A 21,180-nucleotide genomic window follows, 5' to 3' on the forward strand; every position below is an offset into this window, starting at 1 on the left:
TTCCGATGAGATGACACCGTATGAATTATGGTTTAGAGAAACCTAAGTTGTCGTTTCTTAAAGGTTTGGGGCTGCGACGCTTATGTGAAAAAGTTTCAGGATTAAGCTCGAACCCAAAGCGGATAAAGTACATCTTCATAGGACACCCAAAACAGTTGGGTATACCTCCTAATTCAGATCCGAAGGCAATATGAATTGTTTCTAGAATTGGGTCCTTTCTCGAGGAAAGGTTTCTCTCGAAAGAATTGAGTGGGAGGATGGTGGAGACTTGATGAGGTTATTGAACCATCACTTCAACCAGTGTGTAGCAGGGCACAGGAAGTTGTTCCTGTGGCACCTACACCAATTGAAGTAGAAGCTTATGATAGTGATGATGAAACTTCAGATCAAGTCACTCCCAAACCTCGTAGGGTGACAAGGATACGTACTACTTTAGAGTGGTATAGTAATCCTGTCTTGGAAGTCATGTTGCTAGACAACAATGAACCTATGAGCTATGGAGAAGCGATGGTGGGCCCGGATTCCGATAAATGGCTCAAGGCCATAAAACCCGAGAGAGGATCCATGTATGAAAACAAAGTGTAGACTTTGGCAGAACTACTTGATGGTCGTAAGGCTGTTAGGTACATATGGATTTTGAAAGGAAGACAGACAATGATGGTAAGTGTCACCATTGAGAAAGCTCGACTTGTCGTTGAGATGTTTTTCGACAAGTTCAAGGAGTTGACTACGATGAGATTTTCTCATCCGTAGCGATGCTTAAGTCCGTCGGATTCATGTTAGCATTAGCTGCATTTATGAAATCTGGCAGATGGATGACAAAACGAGTTTCCTTACCAGTCTTCGTAAGGAAAGGTTGTATGTGATACAATCAGAAAGGTTTTGTCGATCCTAAGGATGCTAAAAGGTATGCTAGCTCCAGCAATCCTTCTAAGGACTGGAGTAAGCATCTCGGAGTTGGAATGTGCGCTTTGATGAGATGATCAAAGATTTTGGGTTTATACAAAGTTTATGAGAAACTTGTATTTCCAAAGAAGTGAGTGGGAGCACTATAGAATTTCTGATGAGTATATGTTGTTGACATATTGTGGATCAGAAATGACGTAGAATTTCTGGAAAGCATATAGGGTTATTTGGAAAGTGTTTTTCAATGGAAAGCCTGGATTAAGCTACTTGAACATTGAGAATCAAGATCTATAAGGATAGATCAAAATGCTTAATGGTACTTTCAAATGAGCACATACCTTGACATGATCTTGAAGGTGTTCAAGATGGACCAGTCAAAGAAGGAGTTCTTGCCTGAGTGGTAAGGTATGAAGTTAAGACTTAAAAGCTCGACCACGGCAGAATAGAGAGAAAGGACGAAGGTCGTCCCCTATGCTTAAGACGTAGGCTCTACAGTATGCTATGCTGTGTACCGCACCTGAAGTGTGCCTTGCCATGAGTTAGTCAAGGGGTACAAGAGTGATCCAAGAATGGATCACAGACAACGGTCAAAGTTATCCTTAGTAACTAGTGGACTAAGGAATTTTCTCGATTATGGAGGTGGTAAAAGAGTTTGTCGTAAAGGGTTACGTCGATGCAAGCTTAACACCTATCCGGATAGCTCTGAGTAGAGATATCGGATACGTATAATGGAGCAACAATTTAGAATAGCTCCAAGTAGAACAGTTATTTGGAATAGCTCCAAATAGAACGTGGTAGCTACATCTAGGAGATGACATAGAGATTTGTAAAGCACACACGGATCTGAAAGGTTCAGACCCGTTGACTATAACCTCTCTCACAAGCATAACATGATCAAACCCAGAACTCATCGAGTGTTAATCACATGGTAAATGTGAACTAGATTATTGACTCTAGTAAACTCTTTGGGTGTTACTCACATGGGGATGTGACCTTGAGTGTTAATCACATATCGATGTGAACTAGATTATTGACTCTAGTGCAAGTGGGAGACTGTTGGAAATATGCCCTAGAGGCAATAATAAATTGATTATTATTATATTTCCTTGTTCATGATAATCATTTATTATCCATGCTAGAATTGTATTGATAGGAAACTCAGATACATGTGTGGATACATAGACAACACCATGTCCCTAGTAAGCCTCTAGTTGACTAGCTCGTTGATCAATAGATGGTTACGGTTTCCTGACCATAGACATTGGATGTCGTTGATAACGAGATCACATCATTAGGAGAATGATGTGATGGACAAGACCCAATCCTAAGCCTAGCACAAGATCATGTAGTTCGTATGCTAAAGCTTTTCTAATGTCAAGTATCATTTCCTTAGACCATGAGATTGTGCAACTCCCGGATACCGTAGGAGTGCTTTGGGTGTGCCAAACGTCACAACGTAACTGGGTGGCTATAAAGGTACACTACGGGTATCTCCGAAAGTGTCTGTTGGGTTGGCACGAATCGAGACTGGGATTTGTCACTCCGTGTAAACGGAGAGGTATCTCTGGGCCCACTCGGTAGGACATCATCATAATGTGCACAATGTGATCAAGGGGTTGATCACGGGATGATGTGTTACGGAACGAGTAAAGAGACTTGCCGGTAACGAGATTGAACAAGGTATCGGTATACCGACGATCGAATCTCGGGCAAGTACCATACCGCTAGACAAAGGGAATTGTATACAGGATTGATTGAGTCCTTGACATCGTGGTTCATCCGATGAGATCATCGTGGAACATGTGGGAGCCAACATGGGTATCCAGATCCCGCTGTTGGTTATTGACCGGAGAACATCTCGGTCATGACTACATGTCTCCCGAACCCGTAGGGTCTACACACTTAAGGTTCGATGACGCTAGGGTTATAAAGGAAGTTTGTATGTGGTTACCGAATGTTGTTCGGAGTCCCGGATGAGATCCCGGACGTCACGAGGAGTTCCGGAATGGTCCGGAGGTAAAGATTTATATATAGGAAGTCCTGTTTCGGCCATCGGGACAAGTTTCGGGGTCATCGGTATTGTACCGGGACCACCGGAAGGGTCCCGGGGGCCCACCGGGTGGGGCCACCTGCCCCGGGGGGCCACATGGGCTGTAGGGGGTGCGCCTTGGCCTATATGGGCCAAGGGCACCAGCCCCTAGAGGCCCATGCGCCAAGATATAGGAAAAAGGGGAGAGTCCTAAAGGGGGAAGGCACCTCCGAGGTGCCTTGGGGAGGATGGACTCCTCCCCCCTCTTAGCCGCACCCCTTCCTTGGAGGAAGGGGCAAGGCTGCGCCTCCCCCCTCTCCCCTGCCCCTATATATAGTGGAGGGGAGGGAGGGCATCCATACCTAAGCCCTTGGTGCCTCCCTCCCTCCCGTGACACCTCCTCCTCTCCCGTAGGTGCTTGGCGAAGCCCTGCAGGATTGCCACGCTCCTCCATCACCACCACGCCGCTGTGCTGCTGCTGGATGGATTCTTCCTCAACCTCTCCCTCTCTCCTTGCTGGATCAAGGCGTGGGAGACATCGTCGAGCTGTACGTGTGTTGAACGCGGAGGTGCCGTCCGTTCGGCACTAGGATCATCGGTGATCTGAATCACGACGAGTACGACTCCATCAACCCCGTTCACTTGAACGCTTCCGCTTAGCGATCTACAAGGGTATGTAGATGCTCTCTCCTTCCCCTCGTTGCTAGTCTCTCCATAGATAGATCTTGGTGACACGTAGGAAAATTTTGAATTTCTGCTACGTTCCCCAACAGTCACCCAGAGCCTAATTGTCGCCAGAAGAAGCGAGACCAGAGGCGCTCCTCCTCCAGCGGGCCTCCTGTGTCTTCCTCAACTCCGTCACTCACTGACCAGGACATTGTTCGCCTCAAGCGTCTTCTTTCTTCCTCAGGCTCCCCGTCGACTGGCTCTGCTGCTGCTGTGACTGCATCCTCTTCTTCACCATCACAGGCATCTACACAGTCAGGTACATCTTCGTGGGTCCTGGAATCTGGAGCTTCCTTTCATATGTCTTCTGATTCTTCCGCGTTGTCTTCTCTCCGACCTCTTGATTCGCCTGTTAATATTCTTACTGCCGATGGCACATCTCTTCCTGTTGCTCGTCATGGTATCTTTCCACTCCATCTTTTTCTGTTCCGAGTGTTTCACATGTTCCTCGCCTTACCATGAATATTTTTTCCGCTGCCCAACTTACTGATTCTGGTTGTCGTGTCATTCTTGATACCGACTCTTGCACCATTCAGGATCGTCGCACCAAGGCTTTGGTTGGTGCTGGCCCCCAGCGTCGTGAGTCAGAGGGCCTTTGGGAGGTTGACTGGGTTTGTGTTCCTTCCGCTGCCACCACTTTTGCCAGCTCTCATGCTCTTGCTGCCTCTTCGTCTGCGTCCTTCCAGCAGTGGCATCATCGACTTGGTCACATCTGTGGCTCTCGCTTGTCTTCCTTAGTTCGTCAGGGTCTCTTAGGGTATGTATCTAGAGATGTCTTCTTACATTGTAATGGTTGCAGACTTGGCAAACAGACTCAGTTACCTTATCCTACTAGTGAGTCTGTATCTCAGCGTCCTTTTGACTTAGTTCATTCTGATGTCTGGGGTCTTGCTCCCTTTGATTCGAAAGGTGGTCATCGCTACTATGTTCTGTTTATTGATGATTTCTCTCGCTACATTTGGCTCTACTTCATGAAATCTCGTAGCGAGGTTCTCTCTATATACAAACGTTTTGCTGCCATGGTTCACACCCAGTTTGCCACGCCCATTCGTACTTTTCATGCTGACTCCGTTGGAGAGTATATCTCTTAGCTGTTGCGTGGTTTTCTTGTGGAACAGGGTACTCTTGCCCAGTTCTCCTGTCCTGGTGCTCATGCTCAGAATGGCGTTGCCGAGCGAAAGCATCGTCATTTGCTTGAGACGGCTCGTGCGCTGATGATTGCTGCTTCCCTTCCAACCCATTTTTGGGCTGAGGCTGTTTCCGCATCCACCTACCTCATCAACATTCAGCCATCGTCTGCTCTGCAGGGGGGCATTCCTATGGAGTGTCTCACTAATCGCTCCCCTTACTACTCAGCTCTTCGTATGTTTGGATGCGTCTGCTATGTTTTTCTTGCCCCCCCCGGGAACGCACCAAACTGACTGCTCAGTCGGTTGAGTGTGTTTTCCTTGGCTACAGTGATGAGCACAAGGGCTATCGATGTTGGGATCCAGTGGGTCGTCGCTTGCGCATCTCGCGTGATGTGACTTTTGACGAGTCTCGCTCTTACTACCCACATCCTTCTTCCTCGAGTTTCTCTATGGACGACCTTTCTTTCCTTCTCCTTCTCGATACACCCTGCTATGTGCCTCATGTGTCACCTCTTCCTCCGGCACCTCTCATTCCTTCTCATTCACCACCGACCCCGTCTTCCCCATCCTCCTTCTCCACCTCTCCCCCATCCTCTCCAGTCCGTCACCCTCTCTCACCGTTTCCTTTCCACTATACTCGTCGATCTCGTACTGAGGATGTCTCCTCTGACGCGCCTTCCACCTCTGGTGCACCTCCTCTCACGCCTCCCCTGGTTCACAACCTCCATGCTAGGCCTCGCCCCCCGCCTGATCGCTACTCCCCTGATCGGTATGGTCTCTCTGTTTTGACTGAGCCCACTTCCTATCGCACTGCCATGACTCAGCCTGAATGGCAGCTTGCGATGGCCGAGGAGCTTGCTGCCCTTGAGCGCTCTGGCACATGGGATCTGGTCCCCTCCCTTCCGGTGTTCGTCCCATCACCTGCAAGTGGGTATACAAGCTTAAGACTCGCTCCGATGGTTCTCTTGAGCGCTACAAAGCTCGTCTTGTGGCCCGTGGCTTTCAGCAGGAGCAAGGGCGCGATTATGATGAGACATTCGCTCCTGTGACCCACATGACCACTGTCCGCACTCTTCTTGCTGTGGCTTCTGTTCGTCAGTGGTCTATCTCTCAACTTGATGTTCAGAACGCTTTTCTCAATGGCGAGTTGCGTGATGAGGTATATATGCAGCCACCACAGGGGTACTATGCTCCTGATGGTATGGTCTGTAGACTTCGCCGCTCCCTATATGGTCTCAAACAGGCCCCTCGCGCCTGGTTTGAGCGCTTCGCATCTGTGGTGACCGCTGCTGGTTTCTTGCCCAGTGACCACGATCCCGCGCTGTTTGTCCACACGTCTTCTCGTGGTCGGACTCTTCTCCTTCTCTATGTTGATGACATGATCATCACTGGTGACGACACTGATTACATTGCCTTTGTTAAGGCTCACCTTCGCGACCCGTTTCTTATGACTGATCTTGGTCCACTTTGCTACTTTCTTGGGATTGAGATCTCCTCGACCTCTGATGGCTTCTACATCTTCCAAGAAAAATATATTCAGGATCTTCTTGCTCGCGCTGCTCTCGGTGATGAGCGCACGGTTGTGACTCCTATGGAGCTCAACGTTCAGCTTCGTGCCACCGATGGTGACCCTCTTCCTAATCCCACTCGCTATCGTCATCTTATTGGCAGTCTTGTCTATCTTGCTGTTACGCGTCCTGACATCTCCTATCCTGTCCACATCCCGAGTCAGTTTGTTTCAGCCCCCACCTCTGTCCACTATAGTCATCTTCTCCGTGTTCTACGATATCTTCGTGGCACAATCTCTCAGCGCCTTTTCTTTCTCCGCTCCAGCTCTCTTGAGCTCCAGGCCTATTCTGATGCTACCTGGGCTAGTGATCCCTCTGATCGACGCTCGCTGTCTGCTTATTGCGTCTTTCTTGGTGTCTCTCTTATTGCCTGGAAGACAAAGAAACATACTGCAGTTTCTCGCTCGAGTACAGAGGCTGAGTTGCGAGCCATGGCGATGTTGACGGCTGAGGTGATCTGGTTACGATGGTTACTTGAGGATTTTGGTGTGTCTGCTACTACCTCGACTCCCTTACTGTCAGACAGTACTGGCGCTATAAGTATTGCGCGTGACCCGGTGAAGCATGAGCTCACCAAGCACATCGGTGTGGATGCCCACTTTGTGCGTGCTGCTGTGCAGGATCAGACTCTCGCTCTTCACTATGTGCCCTCTGAGTTACAGTTGGCGGACTTCTTCACCAAGGCATAGACTCGAGCGCAGCACGCGTTTTTTCCTCTCCAAACTCAGTGTTGTTGATCCACCATGAGTTTGAGGGGGGGGGGGGTGTTAGATGTGTATAGTCCCTTTTCGGTATATCCCCATTGTATAAGGGGTTTTCTGCACTTTGACACACATGTATATGTAATGGCCTTTGGCCCTCAGGAAATACTAGTTGCTCATTATCCAACATGTAGTACCCTGGATCCTACCCTGGTGGTCCGATGAACAACCGTCCTTTTGGGAATCCTCACAACCTCGTTAAAGTTCCAAGTGCAAATGTCAATTCTATCGCATATAGTCCCCGTAGCAATGGCGGTGGCCAAACACAAACAGAAGGTTAGCCACATTCTAGTCTTTTCTTTACTTATTGTGCAAGGGGAAATACCATACTCTTCTGATAGTAGTTGCCCATTAGTTAGCATGAATTTCCTGCAAATGCCTTGTGCATTGGTGATGAACACTATCATGTAATATTTTACAAAAATGAAAAACTTTACATTTGGTAGCAACATGCATACAAGGCTATCCAAAGTTGTACACTAGAATCCAGCGCCAATATTTAACACTGATTGGCAACTCTGATAGTCGGTGTACTAATTAATTCTATGAATTGCAGTAATCAATATGGTATTATGCAAAACCCTTTTGACGTGGTTTTTTATTTATTATCAAGCCTGTTGCATTGTAGTAAAACCTATGTACATGTTTCAGGACCTCCTGGAGCCAATCTATTTATCTACCATATCCCACAAGAATTTGGTGACCAAGAACTCTCCGATGCCTTCCAGAGGTTTGGGAGAGTAATAAGTGCCAAGGTGTTTGTTGACAAAGCAACTGGTTCCAGCAAATGCTTCGGTAATAAAATCTCTCACTAGCAGACACGCTCTCTTGCGCGTCGTTCACATTATCTGTTAACCTGTTTATCATAACGTTCGGTGCAGGTTTTGTAAGCTATGACAACCCTGTGTCCGCGCAGTCGGCCATCGCCATGATGAACGGTTTCCAGCTAGGCGGCAAGAAACTCAAAGTACAACTCAAGAGAGACAACAACAAGCACAGTAAACCTTTTTGACAAAAATCATATGTGATGCCCAAGCGGTCTTGTTCCCGGTACATATTTGTCAGATAGTTGACCGTGACGCTGATTGTTTCCCCACTTGGCCCTGCGTGGCGCGCCGCGCCGCCCAGGGGATCTGCCGGGGAGCGCCATGTATCTTCTAAGTTCAGTTGACAATCTTAAGAAAATTTGTTGCATTGTGTAATTTTATTATCTCAGCTTAGCGTTAGCGTCAGACCCCATGTATACATCAGAAGTCAGATTCATTCAATTATTTACTTCCATCTCATGGCAAATGGCTCTGAACTTTCTTGATCTGTTTTTCTGAGTCATTTGCTACCATCTCCATGGAAATATGATTCTGGCAATGTCTTCTTTAGAAGGTTGGCATGTCAATTATTCAGATGCCGGTGCTACCGGTTCGGATTTGCCGACTTTTAAGTCAGGTGACTTAGTGTCACTAATATGTGGGCCTAAGTACCTGACTTAAAGTCAGCGAATCCCAGCCGCAGTGCTACCGGTTCAGATTTACTGACTCTTAAGTCAGGCGACTTGGTGTCACTAACATGTGGGCCTAAGTCACCTGACTTAGTGATGCCCCTCCGTTTAATAAACTTGGTGCTCTTGGCTTTAACTAATCTGAAGTGTTAGTTTGTTTTATCGAAATGATTTCATTAGATTTGCTTTTCTCTTCTTCCTTTTTTTTTGTGATAGAAACTTAACTCGCCTTTTTGCTATTGGAGATGCTCTAGCAAATCCCAGATGACAAATTGTCATGGAAGCCTTAGATCACCTTCTTGGCTAACATTGTGTTGCAGTAGAGCGGAAACAAGGAGGACGATGGGGTGAACAAAAGTGCAGACACAAGGCTGCCTTGCCTGAAGCCAGCGTGAGACTGGGCCGACCTAGTGCGCGGGATGCCACAAACCTCAAAAGCGGCTGTTTTCTTCACTGTTCTTTTCACATATTTTGTTTTCTTTTCTAGTTTTTTTATACTTCAAAATATTATATATATTAAAAAAAACATTTTACATAAATTTTTGGAAAATGTTAATCGGACATTAAAGTTGTTAAATGTGTATAGAAAATGTGTTTCTAATGTATAAAAAAGTATATTTTAAAAATCTTAATCATGTATTTGAAAAAGAATGTTTGACATGTATAAAAACTGATTCCAAATGTTTACGATAAAGGTACAATGTGTATAAAAAGTAGACACTACAACAAGAACTGTAAGAAAAAAAATGTTCATTCTGCATTTAGAAAAATGTTAAACGTGTATATAAAAAAGTTACTCATGCATACGAATAATTTACATTGTGTGAAAAGTAGACATGAAAAACATATATTTGACAAATGTTAATGAAATATTTAAAAAGTGTCCAAAACATTTATTTAAGAAAAAAATATACATCATGTAGCTAAAAAACGTTCAATGTGTATCAACAAAATGTTTTGCGTGTACAGTAAAAATGTACATTGTGTACTAAAAAACGTAGACATGTGTTAAACAAAGAAGTAACTGGTGAACAAGAACAACTGACAAAGAAACAAGAGAACAAGAAAACCAAAGAAACCGAAGAAAAACAATTAAAAGGAATGAAACCGAGAAAGAAACGAAGATAAACGAACAAAACTGAAAATAAATAAAAAGAATTAAAAAAGTGAAGACCGAGAAAGAAAAAGTAAAAATCGTGAAAGAATTAAAGAAAACCGGTGAAAAACAAACAAAAAAAGAAAACCAAAGAAAAATGTGAGGAAAACAAAGAAAACCAAGTAAAGAAATAAAAGAAAATAAAAAATAAATAAAGGGACCAAATCAGTACGTCGACCGTGCGAAAGACTACAACCAGCGATCTAAAAAGAAAAAAACAATGACGGGCTGACCCAGTTATGACGGGGAACAAAAAACCTTCTCACAAGGCGAGATGAAAGCCACACTTGCTATAAGCGATGTATAGTCTTCGAGCAGAAGTGCCACCATCAGATCAAGTCTAATAATTCCTAGTCTGCTGGCTATAAGACTTCTCATGTCATAAAACTCGTACTCGGAGGAGTGCGAAGAGAAGAGAGAGAAGGTGAAGTAGGCTCTTATTGTACAGTCCGACTATGGCACATGGATTAAAAAAAAGTAGTATGCCTGCAATTGTCTTCCAATCATATGCATTGCTCATGCAAATATTAAATGTTTAAGCCAACCTAATGGCCAATCTAAAAGCCAACCTATTATATGGGTATTTTTCATGATACTTTAGATAGCATGGTATCTCTCTATCGCCAGCAGCCCGCTACATGATTAACCATGCTCTCATTGATCTCAGTGTGAAGGATAGGACTAGGAGTATATATATCATGTCTTAGTTGCATTGTGACTGTAAGCCTCGGGAATGGTTCAGAGCTGTGCATGTGTCTATAGCAATAACTGGGAAAACAGAGTGGCGGTAGGAATTTTCACATTTTGTGGTTGCTTTGTATAACAGAGCGGGGAAGGGGGGGGGGGTGTTATATATTTGGGATTTGTAACATTTATTGTATGATCACACATATTGAACTTTGAAGACCAGATACTTGTCTAAAATATCACCTTTTTGCATATCAAAGCTAATTAACATGCCCACCAACCTTTCTGCACCTCAACACTTATAAAGCCCATTGTCCATGGCTGACTGATCTCCGTTGCATGTATTGTCTTGTATAACCCCCTTGTATACATTAGCATCTTTTACCTGGCTAGATAAATTGACGACCTAAATTCCCATGCCCGACTTATATTCCCATCCGGAGGGAGTACCAAAGGAAATGAATATCAGATATCCAACTAGTAGTACTCTAATTTGGTACTATATTGAATCAGTGTATGTTGGGAATGAGAGGTGTGCGGAAAGACATTCTTAGCCGAGGCCTTCCTTTCTTGGCAAATGGCTCTGAACTTTCTTGATCCCTTTTTCCGAGTCACTTGCTACCATCTCCATGGAAATATGATTCTGGCAATGCCTTCCTTAAAAGGTTGGCATGGCAATTATTCAGATGGCAGTGCTACCGGTTCATATTTGCTGACTTTAAGTCAGGTGACTTAGGAGTCATGTGACTTAGTGTCACTAACATGTGGTCCTATGTCAGCTGACTTAAAGTTAGCAAACCGCAGCCTCGGTGCTACTAGGGTGCCCCTCTATTTAATAAACTTGGCGCTCTTGGCTTTAACTAATCTGATGTTTTGGTTTGTATCATCGAAATGATTTCATTAGATTTGCTGTAGATTTTTTTCTTTCTTCTTTTGTGATAGAAACCTTAACTCTTTAATCCACTTTTGAGCCCAGGCTTTGCACCCGCGTTGAAGAAAAAAAAATCAAAACAAATAGTAGAAAAGTTTAATTTTTTCAACTTTTTTGTGTGGTAGATAATTTGATGCGTGAGGTCCGCTCCAATTTTCAGATCATTTGGACATCTGAGTAGCTTTCGGCAAAAAAAACAAATAGGGTCCCGAATTTGTTTTTTTTACCGAGAGCTGCTCAGGGATATAGTCCGGCCCACAGAAATATTCACGTTTCTGGTAGTATATACATGCACCTTTATCTCTTGCCTCGCATATGCCATGTTGGAGACGTTTATTATATGGAGTATATACTTTCGCCACGCGGACACAACATTGAATTACAGCACAAGTAATGTCCCAAGTTGACTGAAGTACGTACACCCACGTGTAATAAGACCTTTTTTGAAAGACCCGGCAGTTGCTAGCATTTTCATGTACATGCAGGTATCAGAAAGGGTTGTACAAAGACGACCAAAAACCACCCAAGGAAAGACAAAAGGCTAAAATAAATATAAACATGAAAAACAAAGGCCAAACAAGGCCACAAGGGCCAGAACAAGACAGTTAACCCCTCACAACAATGTCCCCAAAAGGGCCGTAAACCGCGACAGTCACGCATGATTGCTGCAGGGCGCGCCTGATTGCCGCCACGATATCTCATACCGGAGAGATCCTTTGCTGGAAGACATGACTGTTTTTCTCGCACCAAATTTCCCAAGCTATGAGAATGAGCGTGGATCGATTTGATTCCCTTCTTATGCACTGGCAGCACACTATCAATGATGACCTTCTAGAGCATCGTGATGTTTATCATCAAGGGACGTTGATTTTTGCAGGTTTACATGTAGACCATAGAGTTCCCGAACAATGTCAAAATGGTGAGGAGGGTACCAATTTCCTCGTGCGTTGGGTTGGGAAAGACGATGATATCATTAGTGTAGAGGCTCACCCACAGCCTGATGTGCCTACCAGGTGGTGCCTGCAGGAGGCCCCTAGCCAAGGTAGCGTCGAGGATGTGATGCATGGGATCGGTCACTAGGATGAATAAGAAGGGCGAGAAGGAGATGCCGTGGCGCAAGCCCGGCGATGGGAAATGTCACTAGTAGAAAAAGGGTCAAATGTGAATCACATTAGTGCCGGTTTGATTTTGAGCCGGTACTAATGAGTTCATTAGTGTCGGTTCCAACGGCTGGCCGGCCGCTCCCATTAGTACCGGTTCGTGGTGAACCTTTAGCACCGGTTCGTGCCACGAACCGGTACTAAAATGAGTGGTGGCAGGATGTTGTCAGTCTGGGGTCCCTCCAGCACCTTTAGTACCGGTTCGTGGCACGAACCGGTGCTAAAGGTCGTCCTACATAAACCCTTCGTCCACCCGAGCTCGCTCTGTTCTTCCCCTTTCCCCTCTCCTCTTTGTTCTTCCCCTCTTCCTCTCGAGCTCATCACACATTTTGCCCAAAATTTGTCAACATTTGAAGGCCCCCATCCATTCAAATGATCACAAAGGTTAGCAACTTTGTCCTTTCATCTCTCATTGCTAGATTAGCTCTTGCAATGCTTTGTATAGTGACTAATTTGTGAGTTTAGTAATTAGGGAGGAATTAAATGTGTAGAATTTGATTTATATGCAATTTGAGGTCAAAAAATAACACTTAGTTTGCATATGTAGGTGTTGTTTACTTAGTGCCTTCTAAATCTCCGTCGTAACCACCGTAGATCGCCCACACCGTTCCGTCGCCGGCACCACCTTGTGGTGAGGCTCTTGTTCATGAATGTTTTACATTACCAAGTTGATGTTTGTGTGATTTGGATATATAGTTACTCGTATAATTATCTTACCCGTACGTTGTTTGTTATACATAGTGCCATGGTTTTGATATCCGTCCCCGTCGGCCCTCGTTCTTGTTATGATTCTGATGTGGTATATTCTCTTTTAAAACTAGTTGTTGCATTTCGTGTTTATGACAAATTATGCCCATCAAGTTGACATAGATATTTTTATCTAGGAGGTATGTGAACCGGAAATTCCAACCGACCCTATTGTCGAGAGGTTAAATTTAGTTGAAAGGGAAAACGAGTATTTGAAAGAAAAATTGAAAAGAATTGAGGGGGAGAAGATGGAATTGGAGTTGCATGTTGCCGATGTCGTCGATGATCACAAGATCAAGATGGAGAAAATGCGCTTGAAGATTAGAAAGATTAGAAAATATGCCATTGATAGTGTGGCTTGGTATCATTATGCTGTTGGATCAATCGTTACCTTAGTTATGATCTTGATCGCATTTGTTGTTGCATTTAAATTCTTTAGCTAGAGAGTTATTTGTATGTTGCATTTAATTAAGTGTTGTATATGAACTTTATGTATGAACTTGTATTAATTTGGTCTATTCGGTGTTGTATAATGAAGATGAGCCGACAATGGATGTATAATGACCGATGCTCTCCCGAGTTCATTAATGGCGTGCATACTTTTCTGCTTGCCGCTAAGGCAAACAAGCGGGCGGATGATTTTATGCCTTGTCCATGTGCTGGCTGTAAGAATGGTCACAATTACTCTATGTCAAGAACCATTCACGTCCACCTATTTGAGTCCGGTTTCATGCCCACAATAATGTTTGGACCAAGCACGGAGAAAGAGGGGTTATGATGGAAGACAATAAAGAAGAAGAGGACGACGACATCTATCTAGGCCATGGGTTCCCTGAATACGATGATACAACAATGGGGGAAGAAGCTCAGCCGGCAATGCGGGAAGAAGCTGAAGAAGAGGCATCAGATGAGCCCGCTGATGATCTAGGTCGGGCCATTGCCAATGCAAAGAGAAACTGCGCAAGTGATTTGGAGAAGAAGAAGTTGCAGCGCATGTTAGAGGATCACAAGAAATTGTTGTACCCGAATTGCGAAGCTGACAAAAAAAAGTTGGGCACCACACTGGAATTGCTGCAATGGAAGGCAGAGAATGGTGTATCTGACAAGGGATTTGGAAAGTTGCTGGTAATGATAAAGAATATGCTTCCAAAGGACAACGAATTGCTCGAGAGTACGTATGAAGCAAAGAAGGTTGCCTGCCATCTAGGGTTAGAGGTGCAGAAGATACATACATGCCCTAATGACTGCATCCTCTACCGAGGTGAGTACGAGGATTTGAACGCTTGCCTGGTATGCGGTGCATTGCGTTATAAGATCAGTCGCGATGACCCTGGTGATGTCTAGGGCGAGCGCCCCAGGAAGAAGATTCCTGCCAAGGTGATGTGGTATGCTCCTATAATACCACGGTTGAAACATTTGTTCCAAAACAAAGAGCATGCGAAGGCGATGCGGTGGCACGGAGAAGATAGTAAGAAAGACGGAAAGTTGAGAGTACCCGCTGACGGGTCGCAGTGGAGAAAAATCAAAAGAAAGTACTCGGAGGAGTTTGCAGGTGACCCAAGGAACGTATGGTTTGGTCTAAGCGTAGATGGCATTAATCCTTTTGGGGAGCAGAGCAGCAACCATAGCACCTGGCCTGTGACTCTATGTTTGTATAACCTTCCTCCTTGGTTGTGCATGAAGCGGAAGTTCATTATGATGCCAGTGCTCATCGAAGGGCCTAAGCAACCCGGCAACGACATTGATGAGTACCTAAGGCCATTAGTTGAAGAACTATTACAGCTGTGGAATGGAACAGGTGTACGTGCGTGGGATGAGCACGAACACGAAGAATTTGACCTAAAGGAGTTGCTGTTCGTGACCATCAATGATTGGCATGCTCTCAGTAACCTTTCAGGACAGACAAACAAGGGATACCGCGGATGCACACACTGTTTGGATGATATCGACAGTATATATTTGGATAGTTGTAGGAAGAATGTGTACCTGGGACATCGTCGATTTCTTCCGAGCAAGCATCACGTAAGAAAGAAAGGCGAGCATTTCAAAGGTGAGGCAGATCACCAGACGAAGCCTCGCCACCGTACTGGTGCTGATGTACATGATATGGTCAAGGATTTGAAGGTAATCTTTGGAAAGGGTCCTGGAGGACAACCTGTTCCGAAGGGCGCTGACGGATGCGCACTCATGTGGAAGAAGAAATCTATATTTTGGGACCTACCATATTGGAAAGACCTAGAGGTCCGCTCCGCAATCGACGTGATGCACGTGACAAAGAATCTTTGCATGACCTTGCTTGGCTTCTTGGGCGTGCATGGGAAGACAAAAGATACACCAGAGGCACAGGAGGACCAACAACGTATGCACGGAAAAGACGATATACATAAGGGGTCAGGCCAGCTACGCTCTTACCAAAGAAGAGAAGGAAATCTTCTTTGAATGCCTGCTCAGTATGAAGGTACCGTCTGGCCTCTCGTCGAATATAAAGGGAATAATATATATGGCAGAGAAAAAGTTCCAGAACCTAAAGTCTCATGACTGCCACGTGATTATGACGCGACTGCTTCCGGTTGCATTGAGGGGGCTTCTACCGGAAAACGTTCGATTAGCCATTGTGAAGCTATGTGCATTCCTCAATGCAATCTCTCAGAAGGTAATCGATCCAGAAATCATACCAAGGTTACAGAATGATTTGGTGCTATGTCTTGTCAGTTTCGAGTTGGTGTTCCCACCATCCTTCTTCAACATCATGACGCACGTCCTAGTTCACCTTTGCGAAGAGATTAATGTTTTGGGTCCTGTATTTCTACACAATATGTTTCCCTTTGAGAGGTTCATGGGAGTATTGAAGAAATATGTTCATAACCGTGCTAGGCCAGAAGGAAGCATCTCGAAGGGCCATGAAAATGAGGAGGTCATTGAGTTTTGTATTGACTTGATTCCTGACCTTAAGCCGATTGGTGTTCTTGAATCGCGGCATAAGGGCAGACTGGATGGAAAAGGCACGCTAGGAGGGCATAAAAAATATGTATGGACGGGCATTCTGTCACTGAAGCACACTACACAGTTCTACAGAATTCCGTCTTGGTGGCTCCTTATATGGAGGAACACAAGAATTTTCTACACTCCAAACACCCGGAGCAGTCTGACGACTGGATTACACGTGAACAAACGATGACTTTCGCCGGTTGGTTGCAGAAACGTGCCATGCATGATGGCGATATTGAAGATGACCTGTACTCGCTGTCCCAGTTGCCATCTTCGAATATAATGACTTTCAAAGGATACAAGATAAATGGGAATACATTTTACACGATCGCCCAAGATAAGAAGAGCACCAACCAAAACAGTGGTGTCCGCTTTGATGCAACAACCAACACAAGAAAGGAAACATATTATGGTTACATAGAGGACATATGGGAACTTAACTATGGAGGTGGTTTGAAGGTCCCTTTGTTTCGGTGCAAATGGGTCAATATGACACGAGGCGGGGTAACGGAAGACCCGTAGTACGGAATGACAACAGTGGATCTCAACAATATTGCGTATGCAGACGAACGATTCGTCCTAGCCAGTGATGTGGCGCAGGTTTTTTATGTGAAAGGCATGTCTACCAAGCCGAGAAAAAGAAAAGATAAGGAAGCTAATGGATCATACGATGAGCCAAAGCACCACATAGTTCTTTCAGGGAAAAGAAACATCGTGGGAGTGGATGACAAGACAGAGATGTCAGAAGATTATGAAAAGTTTGATGAAATTGCTTCATTCACAATGGATATTGACCCGAGCATCTAGTTAAATGATGAAGATTTTCCATGGCTACGGCGCAAAGGGACATACGCGAAGAAAAAGTTTCACACCCAAAGATCTGGGATGTGATCGGTTTCATTATTATCACTTTCTTCTGTGTTTCACACCCAGAAGGGAATCTCTGTAATAGTTAGGGTATTTATGTGTTTTGGCATTTGAAACACGAAGAAATTTTATGTGCAAACAAATTCTTTCATGCATTTACTGATTTTTTCAGCTAAATGACCCTGAAATTGAAAAGCATTTCAAATGAACTCGGAAAAGGTTGAAAGTTGGCATGGTATCATAATTTCACCCACATAGCATGTGCAAAAAAGTAGAGAGGGTTACCGCAAAAACTGGATGCACTTCATGTACAAAATGGACAATCTCTTTCGAAGTATTAGGGTTTCGGACGAAAACTCATCTGTTACAAAGGCATTTCATTTTTTAAATAACCTAAGCATTACCAAATTGAATATAATGATATAACACACTAATATTAAACATAAGAAAAAAAATCACTGAAAAATCTATTTTCAAAGTTAAGTTATTCACAAACTAGTGATTCACACAAATTTCAAATAATTCAAAATTTAAACTATTCAAATTCGAAAACTACCGGCACTAACAGAAAGTTTGTAATTTTTTGTACCTAAAGCAAAAATATTCACAAAGAAACTCTAAATACAGCAAAAAACAACTCAAAAATAAATAAAACAAAAATAAATAAAGAAAAAAAATAAGAAAATAAAAAAGCCCGCCTACTGGGCTAGAGCGACCTGCATACGAGTAGAAACCCAACGTGTTATTGGGTCAGGATGCAGGCCCGCAAAGGCCCAGTAGGCCCACAGGGCAGCAAAGAACAGGTAGGCCCAGTAGGCCTTCTTTGGAGAGGAGCTCGAGAGAGCTACCGCACTGGGGTTTATAAACCAGTGTGGACGCCCCTCGGCTAGCGAGGTGGGACTAAACTTGCCGCACCGCAACTGCGCCAGCGCACCACCTTTAGTACCGGGTGGTGGCTCCAACCGGTACTAAAGGGTGGGTCTTTAGTACCTGTTGGTGCCACCACCCGGTACTAAAGGGGGCACTTCCCGCCGCTTGGCCAGGCCAAGACAGACCTTTAGTACCGTTGGTGGCTCCAACCAGTACTAAAGGGGTGTTCTATATAAGAAAGCACTTCAAAAAAAAAATCAGTTTCTCATCTCTCCCTCTGCTTCTTTCTCCTCTGCCCCGTCGCCGCCGCCCCTCGTCGCTGCCCCCGTCACCGTCGCCGTCGCCGTCGCTGCCCCGACCATCCCCGTCCCCGTCTTACCCGCCGCGCCCCGCCCCGTCGTCCCGTCGTCCCCGCCCGGCCCGTCCCCGTCCCCGTCGTCGCCGCCCCATCCCATCCCCGTCGTCACCACCCGTCTCCGTCCCCGGCGCTGCCCCCTGTCGCCGCGCCTCGCCGGTGAGCTCCTGCCCCGGCCGCCATGTCCACACACACACAGACACACACACACACATTAGTTTTTTAGTTATAAATTTTAGTTATAGAAATTTTTCTGTTTTTTAGTTTATAGAAATATTAGAAATGTTATAGAAATGTTAGCTATATAGAAATGTTATAATTTTTTTTCTTCTGTTTTTTAGTTATAGAAATATTTATAGAAATGTTAGCATTTTTTTTTTCTGTTTTTTAGTTATAGAAATATTAGAAATGTTAGTTATATATATAGAAATGTTAGAAATTTTAGAATTAGTTTTAGTTAGATGAATTAGATTAATGTCAAATTGTTAAATTTTGCATACAGAATTTTTGTTATCACAATCCAATCATTTAAAAAATGTTACTTTTTGCGGGCATATTAGTATTTATTCTCGATGATGCCCGGCCCGCATCCTCGCCGTTGACCCGTTCGCGATGATGTCCGGCTGACCCATGTCCGGGACTGGGCTCCGCCGGGCTGGCACTGGGAGGTGCTACCATGAGGGGCGCGCTGCTTGGTGAGGAACCCGGCTTCGGGTCCCGTCGTCGACCCTGATCTCCTTTGGTGGCGTTCGCGTGGGCCAAATTCGGTGCAGAGGGAGCCGGCCCCGCCGAAGGTGGTGCGTCGCCGTGTCAGGGAGGAGGACGAGCACGTCCATCGCTACATGGATGCTATGGACGCCAGGTTCTCCAATACTTGGCAGGTTCTTTGGGCAGATGATCGGAGATATGATCCTGTGATGGTTCCTTCTCTTTGGGTGTCCACCGCCCACGCCCCAGGAACCGCGAGTGGCCTAGATTCTTCTGTAGTATTCGATCTTTATTAGGTACCTAGCCAGTGATGTATTCGATATATAATATTCGAGACGATGTATTCGAGATTATATATATTATTCGAGGCGATGTATTCGAGATTATATATTAATCGAGGCGATGCATATTATGTACTATATGATTCAGTTTTTTCCTTATTTATTGCATCCATGCATTGTAATTTTAATACTAAATTATTTTATATTTCTTCTGTATTAGTTAAGTAAAAGCTATGGCGGACAATACCGGCAAAAAGAGAGAGAAGAGGAATTGTTTGAGATCATATGCAGCCCTTGCAGGCTAGATGATCTAAATGAAGCAGATGATGGCTCCCAATATCTGAACAATACCGGGGAGGGTGATGATAAGATATTCGATCTTGACGATCGAGCTGATGAAGCCATGAACTATGATTATGGTTATGATGACGCAGACAATGTTTATGATGACACAAACAATAATGTTGATCTTGAAATAACAAAGACTACCGGCGAGGTATATTTATATAAGCAGGCATCTGGTGATCATCACATGTTTTTTATTTGAAGATATATTAACGAATCGATCTTTCTTCTTTCAGCCCTCCGAATCGAGCAAATCTGCTTCCACAGACAGCAGGACAAAGCGAGGCCCGGGCAAAAGTTGAAGGAGGGTGTAAAGTACAACATCGACTCCACCAAACCTAGTGGCGAACCCCTCATGCCTAAGAACATTGCAAATAAGTGTACTCGTCAGTGCGGAGTTCTTGTGAAGGACCAACTCCCGATCTCCATTCAAGAATGGAAAGAGCCAAAAACTAAACGTCCAGATGTTACTTGGGTCGACGAGAGAGCAAAAAAAACCTTTGGGAATCTCTGATGGAACATTTCACCCTACCAGATTATTTCACTAATGCAGATGTGCAGAAAGTCAAGGACGCTGCTCTTAAGAAGATGGCAATTGCATTCAACACCCACAAGAAAACTGTATGGGCCAACTACCTCGCTGCAGAAAGGAAGACTCCAGAATTCAAGGGAACACTGGAGAAGCAAAGAGAACACTGGGCCGATTTCGCGAAATTCAAGGAATCAGAATGATCTAAGGAACGACCGAGAAAAAACAAGGCCAATGCCGCAAAAAAGACGCAGTTCCATAGGCTGGGTCCAGGTGGCTACGCGGTGACAATGCCTAAGTGGGATAAGTCTAAGCAAGAGATGGAGGATGCAGGGGTCACTCTGGTTACTAGGAGCTGCACCCCCAGGTGCAAAATTTGGTTCTATGCGCATGGGGGGGCGTTGGACCCAAAGACAGGCCTGGTTTCGAAGAAGGCAAGTCTAAAAGGATCCGAACAAAAGATACTTGACGCAATAGAAGAAGCTCGAAAGGGGGTGTTCACGGCCAATAGAGAGAACGATGAGCTTACGCGCGCCCTGGGAAATCCTGAACACCCGGGAAGAACACGAGGCAAGGGCGTTATTCGCTGGTATGAGAGCTTTTCGGAATGGAACGATGACTACAGGACCCGTGCAAGAAATAAGATGGAGGAGGAGAAGAAGAGGAAGACGGAGGAGGAGTAGAGGAAGCAGGACGCAGAACGCCTTCAAGGCCTAGAAGCAAGGCACGCGGACTTGGAACTCAAATTCTAGCAGCAACAGCAGCAGATCGACTCACTTATCCAGGAAAGGGGGTCTCGGCAGCGGCAGCAGCAAGCGGATGATGGTCCAACATTGGATAATGATACGTCTTCAACGTATCTATAATTTTTGATTGCTCCATGCTACTTTATCTACTGTTTTGGGCAATATTGGGCTTTATTATCCATTTTTATATTATTT

At 44.8% G+C, this 21,180-nt stretch overlaps 1 pseudogene; it reads left to right on the forward strand.

Annotated features, from left to right (window-relative positions):
- LOC123067872 (uncharacterized) overlaps positions 1-21,180 on the forward strand; it is a 107,810-nt pseudogene that overhangs the window by 12,061 nt on the left and 74,569 nt on the right.

The sequence above is a fragment of the Triticum aestivum genome, chromosome 3B (assembly GCF_018294505.1).
Source record: "Triticum aestivum cultivar Chinese Spring chromosome 3B, IWGSC CS RefSeq v2.1, whole genome shotgun sequence".
Taxonomy (NCBI): Eukaryota; Viridiplantae; Streptophyta; class Magnoliopsida; order Poales; family Poaceae; genus Triticum; species Triticum aestivum.